Source organism: Hemitrygon akajei, chromosome 7 (assembly GCF_048418815.1).
Source record: "Hemitrygon akajei chromosome 7, sHemAka1.3, whole genome shotgun sequence".
Classification (NCBI taxonomy): Eukaryota; Metazoa; Chordata; class Chondrichthyes; order Myliobatiformes; family Dasyatidae; genus Hemitrygon; species Hemitrygon akajei.
In genome coordinates, this window is record NC_133130.1 from 48,448,965 (window position 1) to 48,463,558 (window position 14,594).

The 14,594-nt window shown below is 41.0% G+C and overlaps 1 long non-coding RNA gene across 1 annotated transcript in view; it reads right to left on the reverse strand.

The window, feature by feature from the left end:
* The window catches only part of LOC140729991 (uncharacterized), a 39,387-nt gene extending 25,640 nt beyond the window's left edge, over positions 1 to 13,747 (reverse strand). The window contains exons 1-2 of the long non-coding RNA XR_012099462.1: positions 13,585 to 13,747; positions 3,331 to 3,488 (exon numbers count right to left, since the gene is read on the reverse strand). This is a non-coding gene — a long non-coding RNA (uncharacterized lncRNA). The remainder of the gene's footprint in view (positions 1 to 3,330; positions 3,489 to 13,584) is intronic.
* Between the last annotated feature and the right edge of the window lie 847 nt (positions 13,748 to 14,594).

Here is a 14,594-nt window from a genome sequence, read left to right on the forward strand (position 1 = left end):
TGCCATGTATGGAGTTAAAAACAGTTTGCTTGCAGTTTGCGGGCACTACGTGGCGAGTGTGACTGGTTGAGACATCGCACAGGAGAGAAATCCCATCTCCCCCAAACCTAATGTCAGCCATCTGCTGTACTGTCAAAATTGCAAGGTGGTTGACACTTCCTAGCGTTCGTACCAAAGCGAACGTGGTAAAAACACAGACCCAGCATCATCTGTTCCGCAGCATTAACTAGTAGCCTGCTTCGCATGCTTATGTTAGAGGCCTTGCTTACTAGGCTTATTGAGGCACGGAAAAGAGGAGGAATTATGCATCACCGCCTGGCTGTGTAGATTATCAGCCATTTTAGCAAGCTCCCTATAGTCTTTCATGGGTGCATCACTGGGGGCTGTGCAAACTTGATCAGGCTTTTGCTGCATGAAGTGCTCTTTAAAAATAAAAAAAGGATGGTGATTTTGCCGGAGAGGTCCATTTGCTTAGCATCACCAAGGCTGGGCAAAGAAAGCAACTGTTCGGCGCGCTCAGACTCCGGAGGTTCAAAAGCCCATAAAAGGGTGAGTTTTCCACGGTTGATATTTATCATGTTCAGGCGGGTGATCTAGTAGACTCACCACTCTCGCAGCCATGGAGTTTCTGAGCAACACTACCACATAGTAGAACTTAGTGTGGTATGTGGTGGTTCCTCACTGTGTGAATTGAGCCTCAGCTTGTACAAACCAAGCATTGGCATTTTACTCCTAAAACTTCAGCAGATTCAAAGCAATTGTGTTGGCTGACATGTTCAATAACTCTGGAATTGTCCTAGAGCATCGAGGTCACCAATGTAGTTTTTCGCAAATAAAACAATGTGAAGAATTTTATATTTAAGAGAAAAAACGTGGTAACCTATTTACTGAACTCCAAAAAGCTGAACACAAAGTCCAGTAAAAGTACTTTATGTAATTACATAATCACATCAAACCAGCCTCTTATAGTGAATCTCAACTTAATCACATTACCCTGCACTTGTCACTGGCCCAGCCCTTCCATTCTGAGAAACAAACTTTAACCACCAACCCTTGCTTCCTTCCTCTCAGCCAATTTTGAATCCATCTGACTATCTTGCCCTGGATTCCATGGGATCTAACCTTCCAGACCAGCCTACTTAGAGGGACTTGTCCAAGGCCTTGCTCAAGTCCAAATAAACAATATACACTGCCTTACCCTCATCTAGCTTTCTGGTTACTTCTTCAAAAAACTCTAAAAGATTCATCAAATATGTCACTAAATATGACAAAGTCATGCTTACTCCTCCTAAGTAGACTCTGTCTATTCAAATGTTGGTCAGTCCTGTTCCTCTGAATTCCCTCCAGCAATGACTTGAGACCTAACTCCAAATACATATCTGTTTTTTTCTTCATATACATTATAAATCTTGTATTCAAAAAACTATAAATGATAGATTTTAATTTAATTACTGAGTTAAAATAATTGCAAAAGTGGTTTTCAAACCATTACCCTTTTTTTTTGGATCATGCTCCCTCATCTTAGATTATTGGAAATATTTCCTTGCTGAGATATCCCAACAAACCTCTTAATATTTTAATCCAATCACGCTTTAAGCTTTCAAGTTCCCGAGGATACCATCCCAGGGAACCATACTCTCTCCGGTCCTGTTCACCCTGTACACATCAGACTTCCAATATAACTCGGAGTCCTGCCATGTGCAGAAGTTCGCTGATGACACGGCCATAGTGGGGTGTGTCAGGAATGGACAGGAGGAGGAGTATAGGAAGCTGATACAGGACTTTGTGATATGGTGCAACTCAAACTACCTGCGTCTCAATATCACCAAGACCAAGGAGATGGTGGTGGACTTTAGGAGATCTAGGCCTCATATGGAGCCAGTGATCATTAATGGAGAATGTGTGGAGCAGGTTAAGACCTACAAGTATCTGGGAGTACAGTTAGACGAGAAGCTAGACTGGACTGCCAACACAGATGCCTTGTGCAGGAAGGCACAGAGTCGACTGTACTTCCTAAGAAGGTTGGCGTCATTCAATGTCTGTAGTGAGATGCTGAACATGTTCTATAGGTCAGTTGTGGAGAGCGCCCTCTTCTTTGTGGTGGCGTGTTGGGGAGGAAGCATTAAGAAGAGGGACGCCTCACGTCTTAATAAGCTGGTAAGGAAGGCGGGCTCTGTCGTGGGCAAAGTACTCGAGAGTTTAACATTGGTAGCTGAGCAAAGGGCGCTGAGTAGGCTACGGTCAATTATGGATAACTCTGAACATCCTCTACATAGCACCATCCAGAGACAGAGAAGCAGTTTCAGCAACAGGTTACTATCGATGCAATGCTCCTCAGACAGGATGAAGAGGTCAATACTCCCCAATGCCATTAGGCTTTACAATTCTACCGCCAGGACTTAAGAACTTTTTAAAAGCTATTATTAATGCTTTTTGAGATAGTGATTTAGATGCATATCATATTTTTTACTGAGTTAAGTATTGTATGTAATTAGTTTTGCTACAACAAGTGTATGGGACATTGGAAAAAAAGTTGAATTTCCCCATGGGGATGAATAAAGTATCTATCTATCTATCTATCTATCACCTTTTGAAAGCGCATAAACCAAGCCTGTGAGTCCATGAAACACTTCAGAGATTTGATTAGTTACTGTTGGTTTGATTACAAGACCTTGTCCCTGATTTAGCTTTCTTGGGAGATTAACAATGAAATCCCATTCTGCTTTTGCAAATCAAATTGAAAGCTATGAAGTATGAGATCCAAATGCAATCCAAATTCATTGTGGGCCAAAGGGTCTGAATTTGTGCTATGTTGTTCTGTCAGATGTATGTTAAGAGCAGATGGGGAAGCAGAAAGCCAGTAACACTGGCTGTAAGTGCTCTCTTCCAGACCTATGCATTTTTAGATATGAATCTCATTTCACAGCACATACTGTATACCATTGTGCACAAACGAGCAGTGACTTAGTATCAGAAAATGACAGAAAGAAAATTGGATAGTCCCTAATACCTGAGGAAGATATGATTTTGGAAAAGTTTGCAAAATCAGTAGCAAGCATGATCACAGAATGGTGATAATTCTTTCTTAATGGATAAATCATACTTATATTAAAAAGCTGCATCAGTATATAATGTATGGATTGTTATGGCTGTAGATTTTCTATGTTCTATGAACGAGAACCATCAGCAGGTTAAATGGTAAGCTTTATATGGATTTCGATATGCACTTGAACATATTTCAGAGCTGTGTAAACAGTGGAGGAATGGGAATAATTGGATATTTTCTTCAAAGATCATAGGTGGAAAAGGAAGAAAATAAACTGTACATACATCCTTCTGTGCTCTCTGATTCCGTGAATCTATTTTAAAGTTAAATCTGCTAGCCTCATTTTCAGTGCAGGGCTTGCAACTGTTGGCACTAGTGGGGAATTCTCCTTCATTTCATCCGATGTTCATAATCCTGGTGGTTGGGACCTCAGCTTGTAAGCCTGTTTTCAAACAATAATATGAGTATTATATTCTTTCTTGAGCAAAGAACTAGAAATGAACTCAGAATTGTTATTGAGCTGTTAATTTGTTCAAAGGAAAGTGTGTGACTTCAACATAGGCTGTGACACTTGGCTTTGTTACTGTTCTGTGATCAAAGATTCAAAGTACATTAATTATCAAAGTATGCATGCAGTATACAACCCTGAGGTTCGTCTTCCCCACAGACAACCACAAAACAAAGAAAACCATGGAACCTGTTTAAAGTAAAACATCAACCTCCCTTGAGCAATAAAAACAAATGGGGCAAATGGCAACAACCTGAAAAACGCAGAATATAAAATGAAACAATTGAAAGAGTCCAGGCATATTCATTCAGATCAGCAGGTCGCCCTGATTGAAAATCACCCAAAATAACAATAAAAAGGAGTAACCAGAAAGCAGAAACACATCGTAACATGAACTACAGAATCCGATCCACAAACCACGTAAGTTAAACCTTGCCCAAAACCCAGAACTCTGGCAGCATTGAGGGAGAGAGAGAGAGAGACCAATTCATAAATATTGTGCCCTGATAGCATCAAACTATTGATTGAATTTTAGTTATTATAATTTGTTCTTGTGTAAAATAAAATTAGATTTTGTGAATCAAATAACTGCACCAGTCTAATGATGCATAAGTAATGTTGAAACGCCCATTATTTCTTGCCCTTAATGATTTGTGTGACACAGAATTATATCCATACATTTAAGTAGCAGAAGATAGAATACTTCACTTTACAGGTCATTGGAAGATTAACCAGAAAATTTAACTATATTTGTCACATGTAACATCAAAACATATAGTGAAATGCGGTTTTTTTTGTCCAACATAGTCCAAGGATGTGTCTGGCACCAACATAGCATGCCCTCAGCTTACTAACGCTAACCTGTGAGTCTTTGGAATGTAGGCCAAAACCAGAACATGCAGAAGGAACCCACATGGGAATGAGGAGAGCTTACAGTCTCCTTGCAGGCTGCGGTGGGAATTGGAGGCTGACCTTCTGATAATTGGCACTGTAAAGCATAATGCTAACTGTTAAGCTACCGTTCCGCCCTAGCAGAGAAGTAAAAGAAACAAAAGTGATACAAGCTGACATCTGCTAGCCGGCTAGTTTTAATCTGCCTACTTCCTTCTGACACTACAGTTTTTAATCATATGTCAATACAGATTGTTTTTGGCTACTCAAATCATGTGATTTTATTACCAAATCTATTTGTGTGCCAAAATCTAACAAATGTGAAGAATTCATCATAGGAAAATCATCTTAAATAAGCTAAAACTTCATTTAATTTCTTCCCTTCACTTTACAAGTGCATACTCCCTTTACCCTTAGTTTGTCTTGAGTGAAAGTGTTAAAAATGTGTGCTCCGACTCCTGCTCCTCTTTAGTCAGTCCTGTATAACCTGCTTTCACTCAAGAGGCCTGAATGATATTTGCAACTATTGTTTACATTTGAACAGACCCTTTTTAAATCTGGAGTCAACTGGCAACTGAGCAGCAGCTAAAGTATTTGTGGTAGCAATAAGAGGTCAATTAACAGCTGAGAATAAAACCTCTGCTCATCATGTTTGAGATGAGTGAAGCAGTATAAGGAAGCCTTTGTTAGTTTAGTGGAATTAGTGGATTGCAGAGAAATCACAAGACAAGGTCACAGACACAAGAGGAGACTTTATTCAGTCAATGTACATTTATCAGTCCAGCATATTCACCTTCAAGGACTTTATCAGGAGCTAAATCTGATCCTAATTAACAGCCACCTGCCCTAAGAAGCCAGTTCAGTTGAATCAGCAAAGGACATTTAACTCAATGTCATCTCATGGAGTGGTTCTGTGGCACAGCTAGTTGATTTGCCACCTCACAGTTCCTCCTCCAAGTTGACCACAACCTTGTCATGGTTTAACATAGAAACATAGAAACATAGAAAATAGGTGCAGGAGTAGGCCATTCGGCCCTTTGAGCCTGCACCGCCATTCAGTATGATCATGGCTGATCATCCAACTCAGAACCATGTACCTGCTTTCTCTCCATACCCCCTGATCCCTTTAGCCACAAGGGCCATATCTAACTTCCTCTTAAATATAGCCAATGAACCAGCCTCAACTGTTTCCTGTGGCAGAGAATTCCACAGATTCACCACTCTCTGTGTGAAGACGTTTTTCCTCATCTCGGTCCTAAAAGGCTTCCCCTTTATCCTTAAACTGTGACCCCCTTGTTCTGGACTTCCCCAACATTGGCAACAATCTTCCTGCATCTAGCCTGTCCAATCCCTTTAGAATTTTATATGTTTCAATAAGATCCCCCCTCAATCTTCTAAATTCCAGTGAGTATAAGCCTAGTCAATCCAGTCTTTCCTCATATGAAAGTCCTGCCATCCCAGGAATCAACCTGGTGAACCTTCTCTGTACTCCCTCTATGGCAAGAATGCCTTTCCTCAGATTAAGGGACCAAAACTGCACACAATATTCTAGGTGCAGTCTCACCAAGGCCTTATACAACTGCAGTAGAACCTCCCTGCTCCTGTACTTAAATCCTTTTGCTATGAATGCCAACATACCATTTGCCTTTTTCACAGCCTGCTGTACCTTCATGCCCACCTTTAATGACTGGTGTACAATGACACCCAGGTCTCGTTGCATCTCCCCTTTTCCTAATCAGCCACCGTTCAGATAATAATCTATTTTCCTGTTCTTGCAACCAAAGTGGATAACCTCACATTTATCCACATTAAATTGCATCTGCCATGAATTTGCCCACTCACCTAAACTATCCAAGTCACCCTGCATCCTCTTAGCATCCTCCTCACAGCTAACACCGCCGCCCAGCTTCGTGTCATCTGCAAACTTGGAGATGCTGCATTTAATTCTCTCATTTAAGTCATTAATATATATTGTAAACAACTGGGGTCCCAGCACTGAGCATTGCGGTACCCCACTAGTCACTGCCTGCCATTCTGAAAAGGTCCCGTTTACTCCCACTCTTTGCTTCCTGTCTGCCAACCAATTCTCTATCCACATCAATACCATACCCCCAATACCATGTGCTTTAAGTTTGCACACTAATCTCCTGTGTGGGACCTTGTCAGAAGCCTTTTGAAAATCTAAATATACCACATCCACTGGCTCTCCCCTATCTACTCTACTAGTTACATCTTCAAAACATTCTATAAGATTCATCAGACATGATTTTCCTTTCACAAATCCATGCTGACTTTGTCCGATGATTTCACCTCTTTCCAAATGTGTTGTTATCACATCTTTGATAACCAACTCTAGCATTTTCCCCAGCACCAATGTCAGACTAACCGGTCTATAGTTCCCTGGTTTCACTCTCCCTCCTTTTTTAAAAAGGGGGGTTACATTAGCCACCCTCCAATTCTCAGGAACTAATCCAGAATCTAAGGAGTTTTGAAAAATTATCACTAATGCATCCACTATTTCTTGGGCTACTTCCTTAAGCACTCTGGGATGCAGACCATCTGGCCCTGGGAATTTATCTGTCTTTAATCCCTTCAATTTACCTAACACCACTTCCCTACTAACATGTATTTCCCTCAGTTCCTCCATCTCACTAGACCCTCGGTCCCTTACTATTTCCGGAAGATTATTTATGTCCTCCTTAGTGAAGACAGAACCAAAGTAGTTATTCAATTGGTCTGCCATGTCTTTGTTCCCTATGATCAATTCACCTGTTTCTGACTGTAAAGGACCTACATTTGTCTTGACCAATCCTTTTCTTTTCACGTATCTATAAAAGCTTTTACAGTCAGTTTTTATGTTCCCTGCCAGCTTTCTCTCATAATCTTTTTTCCCTTTCCTAGTTAAGCCCTTTGTCCTCCTCTGCTGGTCTCTGAATTTCTCCCAGTCCTCAGGTGTGCCGCTTTTTCTTGCTAATTTATATGTTTCTTCTTTGGACTTGATACTATCCCTAATTTCCCTTGTCAGCCACGGGTGCACTACCTTCCCTGGTTTATTCTTTTGCCAAACTGGGATGAACAATTGTTGTAGTTCATCCATGCAATTTTTAAATGCTTGCCATTGCATATCCACCGTCAACCCTTTAAGTTGCCAGTCTATCTTAGCTAATTCACGTCTCATACCTTCAAAGTTACCCTTCTTTAAGTTCAGAACCTTTGTTTCTGAATTAACTATGTCACTCTCCATCTTAATGGAGAATTCCACCATATTATTGTCACTCTTACCCAAGGGGCCTCGCATGACAAGATTGCTAACTAACCCTTCCTCATTGCTCAATACCCAATCTAGAATGGCCTGCTCTCTAGTTGATTCCTCGACATGTTGATTCAGAAAACCATCCTGCATACATTCCAAGAAATCCTCTTCCTCAGCACCCTTACCAATTTGGTTCACCCAATCTATATGTAGATTGAAGTCATCCATTATAACTGCTGTTCCTTTATTGCACGCATTTCTAATTTCCTGTTTAATGCCATCCCCAACCTCACTACTACTGTTAGTTGGCCTGTACACAACTCCCACCAGCGTTTTCTGCCCCTTAGTGTTATGCAGCTCTACCCATATCGATTCCACATCCTCCAGGCTAATGTCCTTCCTTTCTATTGCGTTAATCTCCTCTCTAACCAGCAATGCTACCCCACCTCCTTTTCATACCTGTCTATTCCTCCTGAATATTGAATATCCCTGGATGTTGAGCTCCCATCCTTGGTCAGCCTGGAGCCATGTCTCTGTGATCCCAACTATATCATATTCATTAATAACTATCTGCACATTCAATTCATCCACCTTGTTATGAATGCTCCTCGCATTGACACACAAAGCCTTCAGGCTTGTTTTTACAACACTCTTAGCCCTTATACAATTATGTTGAAAAGTGACTCTTTTTGCTTTTTGCCCTGGATTTGCCTGCCTGCCACTTTTACTTTTCACCTTCCTACTTCTTGCTTCTACCCTCATTTTACACCCCTCTGTCTCTCTGCACTTGTTCCCATCCCCCTGCCACATTAGTTTAAAGCCTCCTGAACAGCAGTAGCAAACGCTCCCCCTAGGACAATGGTCCCAGTCCAGCCCAGGTGCAGACCGTCCTGTTTATACCGGTCCTACCTCCCTCAGAACCGGTTCCAATGCCCCAGAAATTTGAATCCCTCCCTCTTGCACCATTTTTCAAGCCACGTATTCATCTGAAATATCCTCCTATTTCTACTCTGACTCGCACGTGGCGCTGGTAGTAATCCAGAGATTATTACCTTTGTGGTCCTACTTTTTAGTTTATCTCCTAACTCCCTAAATTCACCTTGTAGGACCTCATCCCATTTTTTACCTATATCGTTGGTACCTATGTGCACCACGACCACTGGCTATTCACCCTTCCATTCCAGAATGTCCTGCAGCTGCTCAGAGACATCCTTGACCCTTGCACCAAGGAGGCAACATACCATCCTGGAGTCTCGTTTGCAGCCTCAGAGGTTTGCGTGCCTCAGTAACCTGGAGAGCTATGTTGGCTGGAGTCAGGCCTTTATGCTTTGGCTCTTGGTAGGGTCAGTCAAGCCAAGCAGGTCAAAGGGCAGAGGCCAGACTAAGAGTGGCCCATTGGTCCTTCAGGTTCAAGGGTTCAGCTCAGGGCTAACAACCCACACTGGTAAAATAAAGTTGTTACTGAAACAGCAATGAAGAACCCTTCTACATCTGAGTGTGATGATGTTCCTGAGGCTCCACCCGAGACTTGTATGGCTGACAGCAGTGAAAACTGAGTGGAAGCTACTGACACAATGAAGGAAGCCCTGAGAAGGAGCACCTTCATTGCTACCCTAAATGCCAGCGGTGTAACGGCAGTAAGTAGGTCACAGCCCCTGCACTTGGTGCAAGCCTGTCCACTGCTGACTGTGTGGAAATTACACATTCTCTCTGTGACTGGGTTTCCACCTGATAATATAGTTTCTTCCAACATTGCAAAAAAACTGCAGGTGGGTAGGTTAGTTCACCATTCTAAATTGCCCCAGGTGGACAGGTGAATCTGGGGAGGACTTGTCAAAATGTGGAGAGAATAAAACAGGTACTGGTAAGATCAGTGTAAAAATCAGTTCTCGATAGTTCATGCAGACTTGGTGGGCCAAAAGCCCATTTTCTCTGCTGTATCTCTCTGTGAGTCTATTATGTGAAAGAAGTCCATACAAACATGCAAATAGGCACAGTAAGTCATTCTGTCCCTCATTTCACATTCCCTTGTTTATCAGTTTCCATTGTTCGCTGCTTTAAACATAGTAAAAGATCCTGCTTCCACTGTCCTGTGGGGAAGAGAGTTCCAAAGAGAGTTTCAAAGCCTCAGATATAAAACACAAAAGCCATCTAAGCCTTTGGTATTCATTATCACATATGAGGAAGTACCTTTCTACTGTCAGACCCCTCAGGACTTTAGATATTTCAGTGAAGTCCCCTCTCACTCTTCTAATCTCCAGCTGGAACAAGCCTGGCCTGTTAAACATTTCCTCAAGGGAGTATCTGCTCATTCCAAGTATAAGTCTGTGGATCTGTATGAATACACCATGGTTGTCACAGGCTTTATTAAAATAGTTGTAGATGAGTGTGTCCCCACAAAATCATTCAGAGTCTTTCTGAGGCATTCAAGTCTGGTGACCATGAAAATTCCAAGAGGCCCTGGTACAATCTCTGGAAAGATATATCATGGGTGAAGTGGCAACTCTGGACTAAACTTGAATCAATGAAGGATGCTCAACAATTGTAGCAAAGCTTGTATGTTATCACCTCTAATAAAATTTAAACAAGTGACGTAGGCAACAACAGGGCTTTGCCTCCAGATGAGCTTAATGACTTCTATGCTCACGTTGACCATCAAAACATGAAGGAACCAACACAAGCTCCCACAGCCCCTGATGATTCTGTGATTTCAAACTCTGAAGCTGTTCTGAACTGCCTTCAGGAGGGTGAACCCATGAAAAACATCTGGACCAGGTGGGATTCCTGGCCAAGTACTAAAGACCTGCTCTGCTCAACTGGCTGGAGTGTTCACTGAGATCTTTAATCTCTCGCTTTGGCAGTTTGAGGTACCCATCTGTTTCAAGCAAATTTCACTTATATCAGTGTCTATGAATAATGTAGTAACCTGCCTGACTGACAATCATCCAGTAGCACTTATATCCACAGTGATAGTGTTTTGAAACAATGGTGATGAAACATATCAACTCTTGCCAGGGAAGCGATTTAGATCCGCTCCAATTCACCTACCAGTGCAATTGATCCACAGCAGATGCTAAGATGCTATCTCATTGGCTCTACACTCAAATCTAGGACATCTGGACAGCCCTTCATTAAACTGCAGCTCAACATTCAATCCCATCATACACTCAGAACTAATCAATAATTTTCAAGGTGTTGGCTCCAATAGATCTTTGTGCAATTAGATCCTTTGGATTGGAAACAACATCTCCACAATCTCCATCAGCACAGGTGTACCACAAAACTGTGTGCTTAGCTCCCTGCACTATTCACTTTAAACTTATGACCAACATTCCCTCTAAGATGTGCACGCATGCACATGCATGCATCTTTTGCTACTACTGTAAAAGGAAATGCGCATGAAAGGTTGACACCCTCTACTTCAATGGCATGTTAAGTACATTTCACGAGTGTACACTTTCAAATTTCCTTTTCCAGTTTCTGATACGGACGATGTTGACAACGTGGAGTTTATGATAATTTATCTGCAGATGTTAGAACTGGCTTATTTAAACTGTATTCATTGAAGAAGTTATTGATTTTCTATGTTGAATTCCAAAGAAACAAAGGGCACGAAGCACAAATGACTGCTAGTTTAGTAAAAGTGGAATAGCTTAATGAAACAGTAGAAATTGCTACACTGAAAGCTCATGAGATCAGGAACATGCAGCTACAAGAAATATTTATGGACAACACAGGAAATGGTACTACCTGTGTGTATTGTGATACAAAAGTTGCTGGAGAATTTGCAAGTGGGAAGAAGTGAACTAATATTTAGAAATTTGACTTTTTGAAGTGCCATTCAGCAAGCAAATCACACATGGAAAAGCTCTGGCAAGAAAATCCTTCATTGCCCATTACTGGCCTGATACGTGTGTTTTATGAGAGTGCAGATGAACTAGAGCAAAAACGATCAAACCCAGAGGAGATCGAAGTTCTTATTGACAGTGTTTTGCTAGTTATTAAAATGAATACCTTGCTATATAAAATTCAGTCTGCACATGTTATTATCACTGGGCAAGAAATTGCACAGCACAAGATTTTTGTGCACACTGGTCATTACAAGTTAAAGGGAACATTGCTTACCTTGTAGTTAAGCACAGCTCTAATGTCATATTCAGTTTTAGCTGGCCAAATCAAAAGTGGTAACAAATCAGCATATAGTAAGGAGATTGAAAATCTGGCTGAATGTTGTCACAACAACAATCTTGTACTATATGTCAGCAAGACCAAGGAGCTGATTATTGATTTCAGGATGAGGGAATGAGATGTCCATGAGCCAGTCCTCAGCAGAGGATCTGAGGTGGAGAGGGTCAGCAACTTTGAATTCCTTGGTTTTATTATTTCAGAGGACCTGTTCTGGGTCAGTATGAAAATGCAATTACAAAGAAAGCATGCCAGTGCCTCTTCTTCCTTAGAAGTTTGCAAAGATCTGGCATGACATCTGAAACTTTGACAAACTTCTATAGGAACGTAGTGGAGAGTATATAGACTGGTTGAATCACTGCCTAGTATGGAAACAGCAATGCCCTTGAATGGAAAACCCCACAAAAAGTAGTGGATATGGTCCAATCCATCATGGGTAAAACCCTCCCACCATTAAGCACATTTACATAAAGCATTGTCACAGCATCTCTCACCAGGATTCCCCCACCACTGAGGCCATGCACTCTTCTTGCAGCTGCTGCCATCAGGAAGGCAATACAGGAGCCTCAGAACTCACACCATCAAGTTCAGAAGCCGTTATTACCCCTCAATCATCAGAGTCTTGAACCAAAGGGAATAACTTCTCTCAACTTCAACTGCCCCATCACTGAAATGTTCCCACAAACAATGGACTCACTGTCAAGGAGATGTCATTTCATGTTCCCAATATTTATTGCTTATTTATTTATTTTTGTATTTGCACAGTTGGTTGTCTTTTGCACACTGGTGGAACACACAAGTTGGTGTGGTCCTTCATCGATTCTATTATGGTTATTTTCTATTATGGATTTATTGAGCTTGCCCACAAGAAAATAAATCTCTGGGTAGTATATGGTGACATATATGTACTTTGGTAATAAACTTACTTTAAACTTTGATAAAAATTCCCTTGACTATTTTGGGTGCATTGATATCCTTCCATAAATAAACAGACCAAAAATATTCACTGGAATTCAGATGTGAAGTACTGATAGAACTTTGGCTAGTAATAAAAAAATTCAATGCATCTTACTTAGCTGCAAGTGAATATTCTGGATATTCTCTGATAAAGGCTATCTTCTGAATGAAGTTTGTGTAACTGTTATTTGATTAAAAATAGTACAAATCAATGCCAAGAAAATCATCCTTGCTAGGTAGTACTAAACATGGTCTACAGCAGTAGCAGCTGGTGGGACTTTGTCCTCACATTCATAGTAATATTACATGCCAAGTGCTGCTAATCAGGGTGACTCTGGGCAATAATCTTTTACCCTACAAATTAACACTAGAGCACTTACTTTAATTCACTGGCTCTGTCTGAAGGTTTTCTGCTGACCACTAGGTGGAGCACTAATTGGCGACCAGCGTTTCAGTGAAGAAAGGCGTATTATACTTCAAATCACCTTCCTTGAAAACATTTGCAGCCCAGACTCCACCTCATATTTTAGCCAGATAAAAATATACATCAGTAAGCTCTCCACAAACGTAAAGATAAAAGATGAAGAAGAAAGAAGGATGTGTACTTGAAAAGAAAAAAACCTGAATTAGACAGTACCTTTCACATCCAAAAGCTCTTCATAGCTAATGCAGAAGATAAATGAGAGTTACAAAGTATATCACTGTTGAAATGTACAGAACAATTTATATGCAGAAAGTCCTTACCAATAACCATGTGTCAATGCCCAGATAATTATATTTGAGCAATATTTGTTGACGAATTCCTCGCCCTTTTTGTTTTGAAATACATCCAGCTGAGGGGGCAGGCAAGAACTCAGCTTGTTATCCCATCTGAAAGACACACAGCCTTGCATTAGCCTGGATTTCGTGCTTAGTTCTCTGGCGTTGGACTTGAGCCACCAGCATTCCGCCTCAGAGCAAGTCTGCTGCTAGCAGTGCAACAGCTGACACATCACTCTCACAAAATTAACAGCTGAATGTTTATAAAATGCCACATAATAAATAACAGATGAGCAAGGCCATTCAGCCCATCATAGTGCAAACTGTGAAAACCCTTGCTGCGGACCCCATCGTCATGATGGTTAGGTGATGATTTTGTGTTGGAACTTGGAACAGCTGAATAGAACGATCTCTTATTTGGGAAAACTAAGGGTAATGTAGGGTATATAGGTTCAAGCCTTCTGTTGTAATCTTGCAGACAGCTGAGGGCTCTATTATTTTCTGATTACAACATATAAGACTGCCATTTCTTTTCAAGCCCAAGTAGCCATAGGCATCCCCAGTGAATTAGTCATCGTTGTTTGAAAAGGACTCTGGCTTTATGATTGATGAAATGAGAAACACAGTAGACTGATAGACACAGGCAATTGTTAAAGTCTTGACAGCCTTAATGTGGAAAACAGCCATGGCTCAAAACATTAGCTCTCTTGAGTGCCTGGGTTTTGGAAACTTAGCATTGAATTTAACACACTGTCTGTTCTTATTTTTCAGATAGAGGTTTGTCCTTGTAATATATAACTGTGGATCAGATTTTTTTTCTAGGTGGCTTGTTTAGAAAATCCTGGCTGTACCTTTAGTGAATAGTATGAAATGGACAAATGAGCCACGATTAAATCCACCAGGCAGCTTCCATAGGTGAGGCAGGGAAGGTAAATCTGGTTCCCTATTGTAAGTATGAATTGTCATCGATAACATTTTGCTTTTTACGTTATAGA